At 32.1% G+C, this 16920-nt stretch overlaps 1 long non-coding RNA gene across 1 annotated transcript; it reads left to right on the top strand.

Annotated features, from left to right (window-relative positions):
- The first annotated feature begins 3178 nt into the window (after window positions 1–3178).
- Window positions 3179–3845, top strand: LOC111613825. The gene is made up of 3 exons (XR_002754829.1): window positions 3179–3341; window positions 3432–3522; window positions 3614–3845. It is a non-coding gene; the product is annotated as an uncharacterized LOC111613825 (long non-coding RNA).
- Window positions 3846–16920: the final 13075 nt, after the last annotated feature.

The raw sequence follows: 16920 nt of genomic DNA, 5'->3' as shown, positions 1-16920 counted from the left end.
GTGTTTAAAAAATTGCAGCGCACTTTAAATTAAATAATTAGAATTTTTAAATTATAAACATGTTTTAAAGTATTTTTAAAATACAAGAACACTTATTGAGATAAATAAAGTAAAACCTATAAAAAATAATATCATGAAGACAAACGTCCATTGTTCGGATGAATCCGTCGTTTTCAGGTTATTTTGTACGCAATGTTTATTGTCAAAGACAACTCCCAAACTACTATACGAAGTTACATAATTTTAAACATTATAAATGTAAAAATGCGAAAACGGCAGATCTGTACTCAGAGAGAAACACATCATTACAGGTGTGAGATTCGGAATTTTTACCGATTATTTTGCCGACTAATTGTCCCATATTCGCCTAAAAATGTTATTAAATTTTCCTTTAACTTAAAGTGAAACCTAACGGAAAAAAAAAACTTTTCGTTTATGTTTGACATAAACATCCGTTCAATTCGAAACCAATCCCACATTTCAATTGCTAAGTTGATAGTTAGCATGGTCCCGGGAACAACTCTGACCCATCTGCGTACCTTTTACCTCACAACAATCAATCACGTGACCATTCTCCCACGCCGATCTTATAAAAACCCCTTCCTTCCCCTTCTCGGGGGAGTCGTTCCAGAGCAGGTGCCAGGAGCCGAAACTTTAAAAATAGTGTCCTTTTTACCCAGTGAACTTCCCTTAATCATCGATTTAAATATTTAACCAGTGAACTCTCCTAATCAGTGAACTTTCCTAACCAGCGAATTTTTTACCAGTGAATTTTCCTAATTCAAAGAGTGGATAATTTTCCTCAGTGGATAACAAATCAAGAGGTATGGAACCAATTATTGTAAGCTCTCTCTTGGTCTCTCCGCGTTTTAGGGACGCGAACTAGACGTTGTATTACCCGAAACTTGTTTAAATAAATTGTTAATTTTTCTTATGTTACATCTGGTCTCCTCGTTTACTCGTATATCGCCTGTCGTCTCACCGACGCACTCCTCCCTCCGCCAGTCGACCCGAAACATTAAAGCCCGTTACTGCGGGAAAAAGACTCCTTCCACCCATCCTGACAGTGAAAGGGTTTAACAACCTGTTGCCGGATCGGGAGACCTACCCCCCTCCGGTGTTTTCACACAGGCATACCATATAAATTTAGAATTAATATTGTAGAAGAGATTGTTAATGTATGCACAGACAAATAGTCGCTCAAAACTCATCGTTGAAATGCCACCCATACACCAAATAATCAAACTCAAGCAAAAGTTGCAAGTTGTAACAAGAGACGTTGCTCCACGAACGCAGAGTTGAGACTGGCAAGGGAGTGACAGTAACAGTATTGATAGACAGTTACGACTAATAATAACATAATGAGGGAAAAACGGTGTTGCGATTCCCATTGCAGAGTGACGCCGCTAAATGACGTATCCAATAGGTGCATTAAAAACACTAGACGAATGATTGAGATAGAGATGAGAAAAATGACATACACGAACTATGTCACAGACTTCGAATAAGCTCAGACAGATCTGCGTCATAACACAACAGCTAAACATTACTGAAGTGTTATTGCAGAAATGGCAAATTTTAGTGTAAATTTATTCAACTTTACGTGAATTTTAACATTCAGTATATACGATCTTAAACATTACAACTTTGTACTTTTCAGATAATGACTGAAATGAATGTTAAAAAATTCCGATATGAGAATTGTTTTGAACACAATAATTACTATCTGTTTATACTGTTTTACACTTATTACACATAAAGACAAATTTAATCTATCTAAATACTTTTTATCGTCTTTTAAATTAACATAAATTTTCACTTAGCAGTAGAAATAATGTATATAAATCTGATTCACGTGTTAATAAAAATGTACAATAAAAGTTTATTCAAAAAACGTTCGAGTTTATAGTTAACGCAATAGGGTGAAATTATACTTATTTATATACGTACCGGCATTCAACAACCTTTTGATAATTTATCATTGTCTTCTTCATCAAGCACAGCTCTGGCCTTTTTATTTAGAAGAAATTCTAAAATAAAAACGATAATTGCTAACAAATATCCTGACACAAAAAGATAAAAGGCTCCTAAAAAGTTTGATAAATTTATTGCTTCAAATTGACTTTCTATTTTCTGATTTTTATACTTTGTTTTATTCTTGGCTTGAATTATTCCGGTTTCGAACAATCGAGAAACCCTAGAAATTGAAGAAAAACAATTTATATTTATGTACAGTAGAACCCCTCAAGTCCGCCCTCGGCTAGTCCGTCACTCCGGTTAATCCGACCGTGGTCGGAGTCCAGAAACTTGTCCCGACTCGTCGGTGACTCACCGTCCGTGGCGTTTTTCTGTGTTCGTTACAGTATATGTTTTACATTGTGTGTACATGTACAATTTTGTGTGTGTTTTTTAACATGTCAGGAGTGAAACGTAAACACGTTACTCTTTCATTAAATGAAAAATTAGCAGTGCTANCGTCAGGGACCCTTCCTCTTCTATCTTCCTTCCTTCCCACTTTTCCATCCCCTTTGGCCCCTGCCACCAATACTTTCTCTTACGTCTACTTTCTTCTCACTTCTTTTCACCCACTTTACGGAAATACCTCTGAGTAACGCCGTCTATTCTTTACTATAATAATAATAAGAATAGATCCTAAACAAACAAAAATAAAATACATTCGTTTTCCATACATAAAAGGCTTATACGAAGAAGTCAATAAAGAAGTAAAAAAATTAATGTAAAATTAGTACCGACATATGATAAGCTACTCTCCAGATTAAGTGCAAAACAAGTTAACAAAACAAATATAATAAAGAAAGAAGAAAGTAAAAATATATTAATTGTATCCACTAGATTAAAAATATTGTATTATTATTGTGATCAATCTGCTAATATATAATAATAAATATTAAACTGATAAATAAATCAACAATAACAAAAAACTGTAGTATTGTAATAGGTGTCAAATAATATGTAAATTTATATTAAATGTTAATCATGTTTTCCAATTTCAAGACATCGTATTATTATTAGTTCATATAATATTTTATAATATTAAAAATTAAAATGTTAAATAAATTAAAAACCATATACACCGTAAAAATATAATAGACGTCAGATATGTAAATTCGTACTATATTGTCAATGCGTATCAAAGGAAGTAAAGAATTTGTAAGGCGGGTTCGCAAAACTGATTTATGAGTGGAAAGCATAATCAATTATATATCATTTTGATAATTGTTGAGTCCAATGTATGTTTTAAATCAAGGATTTTACGAAACTGGTTTATAAGTGGAAAGTATAATCAATTATGTACAACTTTAACAACGGTCGTACTTAAGGTATGCTTCAATTCAAGATAATTTTAAAAATTTTATAAAAATTGTGTGTATTTTTGTATATATATGTCGTATACTCTCCTAATATTTTAGTTGGTTGAAAAAATTTTGAGAATAAGCTGATGTCACTGAAAAAATATCTAGAGTAAGCTGTCACTTCAATTTATAAAACTTGTATGCATAGGTATGTTTAAATCACGATAATTTTAAAAAATTTCTACAAAACTTGTGTATTTTTTATATGTATGTGTTATACCTTCTTTTTTATGTTTTAGTTGGTGAAGAGGGGTTTAAGAGCCCGAAACGTGTAATTTTTTCACACGTATCAACTAAATAAAAATAAGAGAACCCGCCAAGTGTCTTAATTTATAGCACTTCATTGTGTTAGGAGCAGCTACAGGAAAGGACTTTGACGATAAACGTTTAGGTCACATGAAATGCCTACGAGTGGTCGCTGTATTCAAACTTTTAATTATTAATGATCGCCATTTTCTAAATTTTTCCAAATACAGCATGATATAAAGAGGGGCATATAAAAATGCAAAGTGTTATCTTCTCATAATCTCATGTGGCACAAACAAGTGCAGTAATGTTTAGTATATTTCGAAAGTATTTTAATTATTTTTACTGTTATAAAATTTTTAAACGTTTAAACAAATTAAAACATAACGATCAAGAAGTTTTTCAAGAAAAAAACGGTTTATTCTTACAACTTTTACAACGTAAAGTTATTAGCTTAATTGTTAATTATTTGAAAATTTTTTGTTCTAAAATTATTCGATTCATTGTAACGTTACAAAGTTTAAAAGTTGAAATTATAAATTGTCATCTGAAGTAGCATAAATCGATCTTCACGCTCAGCAACTAAGAAAAAGAAATCATTTTTCAAAATATAAGTATGATTCACCGAATTTCATTCTTCACGTTGCGCAGATATATCAACTTGTAAAAAACACATTACTTCTTCACTTGATGCAAATTTTCTTTTTGTCAAAATAACTCCTTCCTATTTCACCCTTCCAGTTAAATCTCTAATTTCTCTGATGGATACAAACTTACACAATAATGAGGGACGACACCGCGAATCTTCCGAGCAAAACTCAGTTGTTACTTCTGTCTTCTTATGTTAAAAGAAGGTTTTTATTCCCACCAAATAAAAATCAATAAAGCAACACGTGATATATCTGAGGGCTTTTCTTTTTCGCCAAGAATATGATCGTTCTTGGCAGGGTTGATTAATACAAAGGTGGGTACTTTATGAATAATTACAAAGTTTAGAGAAGCATTTCCATTTGGAAATGCTTCTCTAAACGCTCGAAACGATGGAACGAAACACATATCATACTGGAAAATATACACGAAACATTTCTTTTGTCTCATTCTTGATTTTAAACCCTTCAATTTATGGAATTTTTCACTGACTGTCTTATAATCACATCGCTTGTATTCAATGCAGATTGAAAGAGCATTAACTCTCTCTCCATAGAATAAAGTGAATCTTCTAAGATGTGTTTCGATACTGAATTTACAGTTTGGTATTTGTAGATTTTTGCGGCTACCTTGCATTACATCTCCGTAAGCGATGAGACATTTTGCTTTTTCTAATGAAATATTTATTGTGTGGCATACATTCTGCAAGAGATGCTTTCCTCCTGTAGCCATCAAGTCATCTACTGTGGGTTTGTTTACAATAAAATTAAATGTATCACCAAAACCGTTAGCTGGTATGTCATAAATTTCACGATACAATATACTTCCATCTTCACTAAGATCGAACGGATATTTTAACAATATTAAACCTTGGAATATCCGGAAACATTAATAATATTATTTCTGTCGTTTCTTGGGTTGAAGGAAACTTGGAAGACGGGAGGAAACTCTGTACGTCACCCATGTGTACATCGGTTACGAACACGTTGTCTGTGTTAAAAATTAAACTGATTACATAAATTACTTTGTAAAAATACTGAAAATTACACACAAAACTTACCGCATGGTTGTGAAAGCAAGAACTTTATGTGAAAATCACTAATGTTTAGGTCTTCGTCAATTGCATATCGACATTCGTTTGACAAGAAGAACAAATTATACTGGAAGTTATTGTTAAAGCCAGTGTAATGTAGTAATTTGTCCGATTCGTGTATAGTATTAAATTCATACGAATTTTCTGTCGAAAATCATAATAATTAAAATAAATACAAAAATGTTTATAAAAGGAAGTTATTATTAGATTTAATGCCAAACGAATTGCATTTTACACTTAACTAAAAACTTAAAGCTCAAAATATTACGATGATTTTTCAACAATAAATTATAATAATTTTAAAATTTATTTAGATTTTCCAATTTTAGATTTATATCGTTAAAGTAGGAAAATTAATTTATAATTATGTCTGCAATTAATTCAGTAAACTTTGAAAGTAAGTATAACATTTCTTATGTGAAATCCCTGAATTTAACGCAGTTGTCAAGGAATAAAATGTAAAATAACCCCGATAGAATAAACGCTCCTGGTAGAGAATTAGATCGGAACTCACCGTTCGTGGTAACAATTAGATGGGAAAGTTGACACGGTAACAATTAGATGGGAAAGTTGACACATAGGTGTCAAGAATGCACCGTTATTGTCAACATCTGACGATCATGTGACTCCTTTGTGTAAACTGGAAATTATAATTGGTGATAGTGCCATTTTGTCTCCCTGACCTCCATTCAACGGACTTGATCCAGCCCAAGGAGAAGACACAAGTTGAAAGACATTTTAGCGGTATCGACTCTTCCAGGAATCAACGGTCGTCGCCTACAACTTCCCATTACGACTGAGAGGTATTATATATGTCAGGGCTAAAACTTTATCAACTCTCTCTCGAAGTAGAAATTAGGGCAAGCAACATAGGTTCGAGATTAGTCGCTCAATTTCTGTAAATAGTAGCACAGGGGTGGCCAACACGTAGACCGCGGTCGACCGGTCGACCGCAAAGCTGAAATTGAACAATTTGCTTTCACTTAAATTAATGTTTAAATATCTTAATTCGATAATTTATTCTTAATAGACTGTCTGTGCAACGTACCCATACTTTTTGTATTTATCTCGATGAACAATGCAAATGAAAACGCATGCGCATATAAAAATCCTAAAATTGCCCATATTCATATTCGCCCGCAGACTATATTTTACTAAAAAAGTAGCCCCTAAGGAATAAAAGTTTGGCCATACCTAGTATAGCATAACCGCATTTAATCTTAGCATTATTATCGCCTCCTGCAATCTAGATTAAAATTAACTAACTAATAAATGCTTGTTTCTTTGTTAAAACCTGTCTATAATTGTTCTAAGGATGCCTGCCGGCTTACTGACGCACACCCCACTCACTTTTTACTTTCCTAGCCATCCAACGACTCCAAGACTAGGTTTTAACAGCCAATGCGGATAACGTGGTCAGAAGGGATTAAACCCTGACCCCCTGCTTGTCTCACACTTATGACAAGTTTTGCATAGCAATTTTACGCTTACTTTTAAAGAAGTTATAGAGAGCAAGAAACAATCGAGTAATAAAAAATTAAATAGAAATGTAGTTTCAGAAAAAAGGAATAACTGCTGTAACAATTATTACATCGTAACAATTTTTAAAACGGCTGATGAATTGTTAAATTACAAGCTTTAGTTTTAAACCGATGTTAGAGTTTTCGACTAGTGGCACTAATAATAAAATTAACAAAACACAGTAATTACCCTTTTGATCATTGTCACTTTGGTAGACATGATTCTGTCCACAATATATGTACAATGCTTACAGACTTGTCTGCATACGTCTAATTCCGCATCTTTTAAGTATTCAAATATTTTATAAATTATTTCAGGCAATACTATAAAATTGCCTGATGTAATTCTATAAAATTGACGTATATCTGTTAATTGATCAAGTGACGTTTCTTCCATTTTGGGTTTTACCTATAAATAAACACAATTTATTAACTCTTGGTATTGTTTAGCTTAAGTTCAAAAAACTTACTACTGCTAATTTTACATTTGTTAAAATAGATGATATCCCGTGGATTACTTTTTAAAATGATATTACCATTTATCACCTTCTAAATTCGTATCACTCGCGCGAAAACGTATCTGCATCGTTGGTTTCGAACACTCTAATAGCAAATTTCTTAATGTACCGTAGGTCTAAAAAAAATGTATAAACGAGATTTAATTTTATTACCTTTCACCAGAATGAACAAACGGAAAGTGCGTGTAACGTTTCCTCTTATTCCCGTCGTTAATTAAACTTGGTACCTTCTCGTCTTGCTCTTTCGAAGCATCTGTCCACTGGTAAAAGCTTCGAGTAAACGTTTTCACTTTCTTCTTTTGTTTCAAACGTGTTCTTTTGTTTCAGTCGTCACACCGATGTTTAGGCACTGAACCGTGCTTCCGGTTTAGGTGGATTATCTTTACATTTTCACATGTAAAATTATTGTGCACGTGTTGATGACGGTATATTAGGAAAAATTTTAAAAATTCTAAAATTTTTTTTTCTGCTAGACTTAACCCGACATATGTACTGGATTAGATCAATTAAGCAAATTGCGAGAATGCTTCTTAGTATCGTCTTTTATTAAAATAAAAAGGGGAAAATTGTTTAAATTTGTTTTATCGTTCAATGAAAAACGCTATTCAATCTGATAAGATGTCCAGAAGCCTTAATTTACTAAAATCATTCTTTCCGACTTGCAGAAACGATTTAAAAGTTCTACTGAGATGCTTAAGTGCACCAACTCACTACGTTGAATGAAAATTCCATAAAATATTCCAAAATATTTCAACTTGTTGACAAAACTGCAACGTCATATCCTGTATTATACTTAAAATTGATTAACATGTATAATTGTCAGAACCATTCACACAGCGAGCTGGAAGTGGCTGAAGTTCTATCGCTCCCATGATACTTTGCGCTTTGTTCTACATAGGTGAATATTTTTCTACCTTCTCTGATATACTGATGTCATATTAATGATTAATTGCTTGTAATTTTAAAGCATTGATACATATAATTTCAGCGATTATAAAAGAAATTGTTATGTTCTGCTACAGAAAACAAAAAAACATTATTAAAATAACATTATTTTTCGTAGGTGCATCATTTTCATCAGTAACTTTTATTTTCGTAAAAATATTATTTGCTGAACCTAACACAAATTTGAAATTTATTTGAAATAATTGTGTTTGAACGTTGTTAATTTAAAATATTTGAAGTTATTTAGTACGTTAGTTTGAAAGGTGTTTGCTAGGTTACTATTTTATTTTTACATTTATATATTATTAAACATAAGAAAAGTATATGAAAGAATTAATGTTCTTTATATTTTTTTGTATAAATTAATACATTTATTTAACTTGCATCTTATGGCATACGTATCCAGCAGACAGATGGCGATTTTTATTTAACTTCTCGAAAATAAATACCATTTGAACTGCAGGCTTTGAAGTATTTATCAAATATGTTCTGAACCAATTCTCACAATTGTTTTTGAGATTATGACACTTTCTCAAAAAAAATTTTACGAAAGACAATACCTTTCTACTACCTGCAGTAAATTCTCAAGGAGTTTGAGAACGCTGTACTCTCGCAATTTTTATGTGCAACAATTTCGATTCAATAAAATAATAATGCAGAATATTTAATATTTACCACAATGTTATAAATTCTATGTTTTTCTTCTAATTTCAATGATAGGGACAATTCCATTTCATTTCAAATAAATCATTGCAACTATTTTGGCAGCGCGATGTTCTCGCTTTGGTGTTATTGCCCTGCTGTCTGGAGATCAGAGCATAATAAGAAATTTAATTCTTTCAATTATACTTATGTTTATTACGTAGAAATACCATTTATTAATTGTGACCCGAACATTTATTTTGTGTATTTATAAATATTTTGTAAATTATTAAAAATAAAATTATAAAATTAATTACTGTCAATACTAGTAGTCAAATTCGAAAGAAATAATTCTGTTGAGTGTATGAAAACAATCCGTTAGTCATTTGACGTGCAATTGGCAGAGAAGGGAGTTTTTGAAAACAAAGTAATAAAACGATTAAAAGTTTGTTGTCTTTCACAGTGGGAGACCAGCAAAGTCTATTGCTTTCGTGCGATAAAATATGCAAAGTCTTACTGCCTCGAAGTTGAAAAATAATAAAATCCTGTCAAACTTAACAAATCTGATGTGTATAAGTGAAAGTGAAAATTATTTATATTCTGTTAACATTTGATAACTTTATTTTTGTATTTATAGATCAAATAACAAAAAAATCTAAACAGAAATGTCATTTTTTAAAACCCACAATTATTTTATAGACTTAGATACTAGAGAAAATGTAGTCAAGCATACATATCAGTAAAAATATAAACATTTTCATTAATTTGCTTTATGTATCCCGAAAAAGCAATGTGCCAAGTAAGTTTCTAAAACTCGATACGCCTAAAGGGGAGTTAATTAACGATACAATAGCGACGATTATTATTTTTTAAAAATATTTGATAGGCTTAACATGGAAAATTCAACGCGAAGTAGGTTAATAACGATATACTAATATACTAGTTACATTAGATATAATAATATACTACACTAATAATGAATTTTTTCATACTTTTCGGTAATCCGACTTTTCAATTATCCGACCAACACCAGTCCCCAATTGAGTCGGATAATCGATCCTCTACTGTATTTATAAAATAAATTTTACGGAAATGTTTTAATTATAATTTTGTTTGCCCAGTTGTGTCTACTCTTTGTGCAGCCTAAATTTCTTTCTGGTGGAGTTGTTATACCTTCCAACAGGGACCTTGTCATTGCTTTAGGCTATTTTCAATTATCTCAACATAAGATTATTCTTATTGTTCGGGAATGACTCATTAAAAATTAAAAAATTAAGCCTCGTTTAAATATTGGCTCCCTTTCATGGTTGATCCGTGTTGCCAGCTAAAACACAAAAAAATAATATTAAAGTAGCCAAGACATAGCCAAATATTGTAGCGTCACATCTCTAGCGGATATTTGAAATTTGCCGACTAGGACGCAGTCGGTTAATCGAGGTGACGGTTAATCGGGAGTCGGATAATCGATGCTCTACTGTAATTACGATTTGATTGTAATTTAAAACAATATTGAATTTTTTATGTTTTGAAACGGTGTCCTTCTTGAAATTTTATTTTGTAACACCATGTTTGGACTTTTTAACATGCACTTTATTTTTCTCCTTTTCCAAAGTTTTTTTCAACAGTTAAATAAACCTCAATGAACATAAAATAATTTCAACGTATATAGTTAAATGTACGATAAATTCAACATTTCTAAAATTTTGCCTACGAATAACAGCATCGATGCGATTCACGTGTTAATTACAAGCAATCACGTGGGAATTATAACATTATAATAAATATAGATGTCATACATATATTTAATTTTTTTTCTTTTTTACAAAATATAAATGTTAATACGTTAAATTTAAAGTACAAACTCTCGCAAGAGGTGAAAGATTCTAGTGACACACGATGGGACTACTGCTCACTTGACAAATCGATAATCTTTGAGTAGACCAAGCGCTAAATCAATAATAAATGTATCAAATAAAAGAAAATTGAAATAACTGAACTTTCCTGCAATTCTGGAATTCAGGACCTTTCAGTTAAAACGTACTTTTCTACATTGTATCAATAAAAAGTGATTAAAATATGTGAATTTTTTTTAAAATAGATTTACAAAAATCATTATCTGTGGAATATATTAAATAAAACTTCTTACCAAAATTTCAGTTGTACAACTCGAAACAATTCAAAACTATAACCATAGAGTAAGTATAGGTAGAGGGTTTCACTGAAAGCGTGTATATGTTAACCAGTAAAACCGTATTGTTAAAATCTTCACATCAGCGCCGTCTACTAATGGTTGTGTAGGCACTCTCATTACCAGGTTACACTGTGTTATAGTGACAATTATTAGCTACATAGAGGAAAATTTTGAAAAAACAAATGCACGTAGGTATTTTTCAATTAAATTAAATTAATTAGTTTTACACAATAAAATATATGTATATTTACAATAACCTTATTTTTAAATGAAATTTACTACTTCCTAGTCGAAATATAGTTGAAAGTACAGTACAGTATTTTGTTTAAATTGTTTAAATAATCCAACTTTCGTACTCTTAAAGGGGGCTACACCGTATTTCTGCTCACGGGCTTCTCATTTTTAAATTTGGCCCTGCATAAAATATGATCTTTTTTACACAAGAAACTTGATTTTTTACCAGCTGGATATTTTATCTCTATTTATTGTACGTTTGCAAGCTTTATGACAGTGTCTTCAATTGCAATCTGATTAATAAACATCTATAACTTCGTTTTACAACAATACTAAACAAGTCCAATAAAAACTTTGTTAATAGTTTCTGTATTCTTTACGGTTATAGTAATTTATCATTTTTTTGGTACTATCATATTTGTGGATTATGCTGGCTCAATTTGATGTTCTTGATGTTTTATCGTAATGAAAAATGTTTTCAAAAATAATCTAAATGACAATAAAAATGAAGAAAATGAATTTGAACGAACATATCCCACAAATATGGTGGAAACACAAGAATTAATTTAAAAATTACCACAACTATAAATATTACAGAACCGAATTCACAAGGATTTTACTGGACTTGTTTGGTTTTGTTGTAAAAGTAATAATGTAGATTCCTATTAATAAGATATGTGTCGTAATTTGTAATAATTGTACTGTTAACATATGTTGTAATATTAGAAATTGGGACCATATATTCTGGTTTTTCTATGTCATCCAACTGATAGAGTCAGTAAAGCCGAAATGCAGGTTGTATAAGTTAAGTAAATAGGCTTGGTGTATAATAAGCCTGTTCTTTAGCTATAAAAACCTAAGTAGTTTTTGTAATTATAAATATTAATCTAATTTCCTTTAAGTTATTCTATACCCACCAAGAGCAAATGCGGTTCCGAGAGCCGCATGCGGCTCTTTTTGAGTTTCATGCGGCTCTTACTGAATGTGTTAATTTCTGCTTTTTATTATTATTTTTACAATTTTATTTTCACAGTTTTCTGAATATATGTTGTTTTAAAAAAATCAATATTTGTTTTATATTATATAATAAAATCGCGGTTCAGAACTGCGGTACAGAATAAAAAAGTACAGAACTGCAGTTCCCATGCATTTTTCAAAACCTACATTTCGGCTCCCACTGAATCTTTGCTTGCCCAGCCCTGATCTATACTATCGCTTTGGATTGCCATTGCTCTTCAGTATTAATCCCGACAAGACACACAGAATGTGTTGAAAAAAGACTGGTTTACATAAAAATTACTCAGAAAGTTTGTATGGGTACACGACTAGAAATTTCAGGACCACATTGCTATGAGTCACAAAACACTGAATCATTTTTAACTGATAAATAAATATGTATTATATGTATATACGTACTACGATCCAAAAGTTCGGGGGACTTGGCTTAAAATTCCTTACCTTAAAAAGTTTATATTGCCGATGCATAACCACTTTTAAAGTAATCACTTTTGCCAGCGCTTGCGTAACTTCTAGAAGCACTGCTGGAAGGCATTTTTTGAAACCGCCAGTAAGGCCTCCTGCAATGCTGCTGTCACCTCATCTGATGACAGAAAACAGCGTCCCTGCAAATGCTTTTTCAGTGATGGAAACAAATAAAAATCACACGGAGTTAAGTCCAGTGAATAGGCGGGGTGTGGAAGCACATTAATTTGAATTGTCATGCAGAAGGTACCAGTGTCCATCTGTTGCCATTTACGACGATCTGTGGCCATTTACGACGAAGGAATTCCCTCAAACTACATAAAATGTCTAGATAATGCTTGTTGTTTACCGTTCTGCCTTCGGGAGTAAATTCTGGATGAACAATTCCTTGAGAATCAAAAAACACCTCAATCATGTCTTTTTTTTGCTCGGTGCATGTTAAGTTTTTCCGTTAAAATACGCTGGCAACTAGTCTTTGATAAGTGAGTAGCCGCAGTGATTTTTTCAAGGGTTTGGCGACAATCTTTGCCAACATATTGAGAGACCAACTCAACATTTTCCTCGTTCCGTGAAGTCAAAGGTTGGCCAGTGCGTTCATCGTCTGCGATGGATTCTCGGCCCTTTTTAAAACGCCGATGCCATTTGTACATCTTTGATTTCGCCATGATAAAATCACCGTACCCCTTTCTTAGCAATTTTGAAGTCTCCGTAGGTGTTTTACCTAAACGCTGACAAAGTTTAATGTTGCAGCGCTGTTCTTGAAACTCCATTTTTATAACGTCGCAAAACAAAGATAATTTTCTCCGAAAGAAAACAACAGCGCTCGCGGTTTAATTACGTGACATGGGAAAAAATCAACCTGAACACATAGGAAAGGTTTGAGAGAATCAATTTCATACACTCTAACTTCAAATACATGCTTTTGTTGTCATACATTACTGTAGTCCTCGAACTTTTGAATCGTACCACGTATATTTTAAATTACAATTTTTATGAAAAATTGCGAATTTAATAACAGAATAATGTTGAATTGTGATATAGCATATATACAGCACATTTTAACTAAATCTAAATATACAAAATTAGTTGTCCTGACTGACTGAATCACTGATTCATCATGGCCCAGAGAAAACCGCTGGACCTAAAGAAATAAAATTTGGTACACACTTAGGGTACGTCATGGAAACGCACACAAAGAATGGATTTTTTCGAAATTCCCCCGTGGAAAGGAGAGGGAAAGAATTAAGGCTTAATCTGAAGAAAAGATTAAAGGTTTAATTAATTAAAGGTTACTTCTACTGTACTATTTTAGATGCGATGTTTTGTTTTTAACTGCGTTTAGTGTTCATTGAGTGCTTAGGTGTATTAAATTGATAACTTTTCAGATATTGTTATAAATATTTTTTTAATATATTTCGATTTTTAAACAAATATTCAAACCGTTTTAAATTTGAATTTGTTATTGCATATTGGTTCGATTATAGAACGATCGTAAATGTTCCAGAAAATTGGTCAAATTGAAAACAGTTCTTTTGATTCGCAGCAATTCTTATCATTCTTTGAGAGAGGTGTTATAGATACGCGTTTATTTTAAGGAGGAATTATCACGAGCGATCTCGTCGAGGACTTCGGGTTCAGTATGGAGGTGATAATGCCGGAAGAAACGCACACCAATCCAAGTTCATTAACACTATAACCGTTTATTGTTGAACATTTTAACATAGATAATTAATTAAGGAGTCGAGAGTACAGTTCCCTCTCGGGTTAACATCCCATATAGGTAATTCCATTCGAGAAAGGTAGCTAACAATATTTAATAGTCGTGTCCCTATCCGCATTTCGAAAGTACTCGAGAGAGGGCTTACATATCATTGCGAGTAGGATAAATACCTCTAGTTGTAAACGTTGATGTCTAGGTGATATCCAAATCCTCGTCATTCTCAGTGTTCATAGTGATGTTCAGAATCAAAAAGTCTATTGAAGACGGTGGCGACGAGAGGCAGGAAAATCCACACACGCAGTATAGAAAAATAACTTTCCCCCCTGTATGGTCATCGCACTTGCCTTTTATATCGGGGCTCTCTTTTCGAGATTTCCATATGTACGTCACATGTGATAATCTTCTTTGACCAATGGTGGGCGAAGTGACAGAATTATGACACAACAGTTAACTCATCTTCTACAAGACAGTATTTTCGTGGGAACGGAGTTTTATAATAGATTTTTATGAGAAAATTTTGTCTGTTGTTTTTCTCTTTTTGAGTTAAAACACAGTTAAACTTATAAACTAAATACTACAGCAATTTTACATATCAAATGACTCCATAATTTCCATACCACTGTAAGTACTTTATTTAATTTTTGATCATTCAATACCATTCAAAAATAGATTATTTTGCCCGAATTTCATATGTCTTTGACAATACTGGGTGGGTGTAACACTTCTAATTTCCGCCAGTGTAGATCATTCTATCCTCATTAATAAATAAATAAAATAACAAAATCTTGTATAATGGCTGATAAATACTTATATTTATTATATGTCTCTTCAATCCGAATAGTTAACAAACGGTAGACTTTCTTTCAGCTCTGAGGTTAAGTATTCCTTTATTGTAAATTACATATATTACAATTGTAATTTACAATAAAGGAATACTTAACCTCAGAGCTGAAAGAAAGTCTACCGTTTGTTAACTATTCGGATTAAAGAGACATATAATAAATATAAGTATTTATCAGCCATTATACAAGATTTTGTTATTTTATTTATTTATTAATGAGGATAGAATGATCTACACTGGCGGAAATTAGAAGTGTTACACCCACCCAGTATTGTCAAAGACATATGAAATTCGGGCAAAATAATCTATTTTTGAATGGTATTGAATGATCAAAAATTAAATAAAGTACTTACAGTGGTATGGAAATTATGGAGTCATTTGATATGTAAAATTGCTGTAGTATTTAGTTTATAAGTTTAACTGTGTTTTAACTCAAAAAGAGAAAAACAACAGACAAAATTTTCTCATAAAAATCTATTATAAAACTCCGTTCCCACGAAAATACTGTCTTGTAGAAGATGAGTTAACTGTTGTGTCATAATTCTGTCACTTCTCCCACCATTGGTCAAAGAAGATTATCACATGTGACGTACATATGGAAATCTCGAAAAGAGAGCCCCGATATAAAAGGCAAGTGCGATGACCATACAGGGGGGAAAGTTATTTTTCTATACTGCGTGTGTGGATTTTCCTGCCTCTCGTCGCCACCGTCTTCAATAGACTTTTGGATTCTGAACATCACTATGAACACTGAGAATGACGAGGATTTGGATATCACCTAGACATCAACGTTTACAACTAGAGGTATTTATCCTACTCGCAATGATATGTAAGCCCTCTCTCGAGTACTTTCGAAATGCGGATAGGGACACGACTATTAAATATTGTTAGCTACCTTTCTCGAATGGAATTACCTATATGGGATGTTAACCCGAGAGGGAACTGTACTCTCGACTCCTTAATTAATTATCTATGTTAAAATGTTCAACAATAAACGGTTATAGTGTTAATGAACTTGGATTGGTGTGCGTTTCTTCCGGCATTATCACTTCCATACTGAACCCGAAGTCCTCGACGAGATCGCTCGTGATAATTCCTCCTTAAAATAAACGCGTATCTATAACACCTCTCTCAAAGAATGATAAGAATTGCTGCGAATCAAAAGAACTGTTTTCAATTTGACCAATTTTCTGGAACATTTACGATCGTTCTATAATCGAACCAATATGCAATAACAAATTCAAATTTGAAACGGTTTGAATATTTGTTTAAAAATCGAAATATATTAAAAAAATATTTATAACAATATCTGAAAAGTTATCAATTTAATACACCTAAGCACTCAATGAACACTAAACGCAGTTAAAAACAAAACATCGCATCTAAAATAGTACAGTAGAAGTAACCTTTAATTAATTAAACCTTTAATCTTTTCTTCAGATTAAGCCTTAATTCTTTCCCTCTCC

Source organism: Centruroides sculpturatus, unplaced genomic scaffold, assembly GCF_000671375.1.
Source record: "Centruroides sculpturatus isolate CEXI.00-Female unplaced genomic scaffold, Cexi_2.0 scaffold2061, whole genome shotgun sequence".
Taxonomy (NCBI): domain Eukaryota; kingdom Metazoa; phylum Arthropoda; class Arachnida; order Scorpiones; family Buthidae; genus Centruroides; species Centruroides sculpturatus.
Note: the sequence above shows the minus strand (reverse complement) of the source record. Positions and strands in the feature narration are given on the sequence as shown.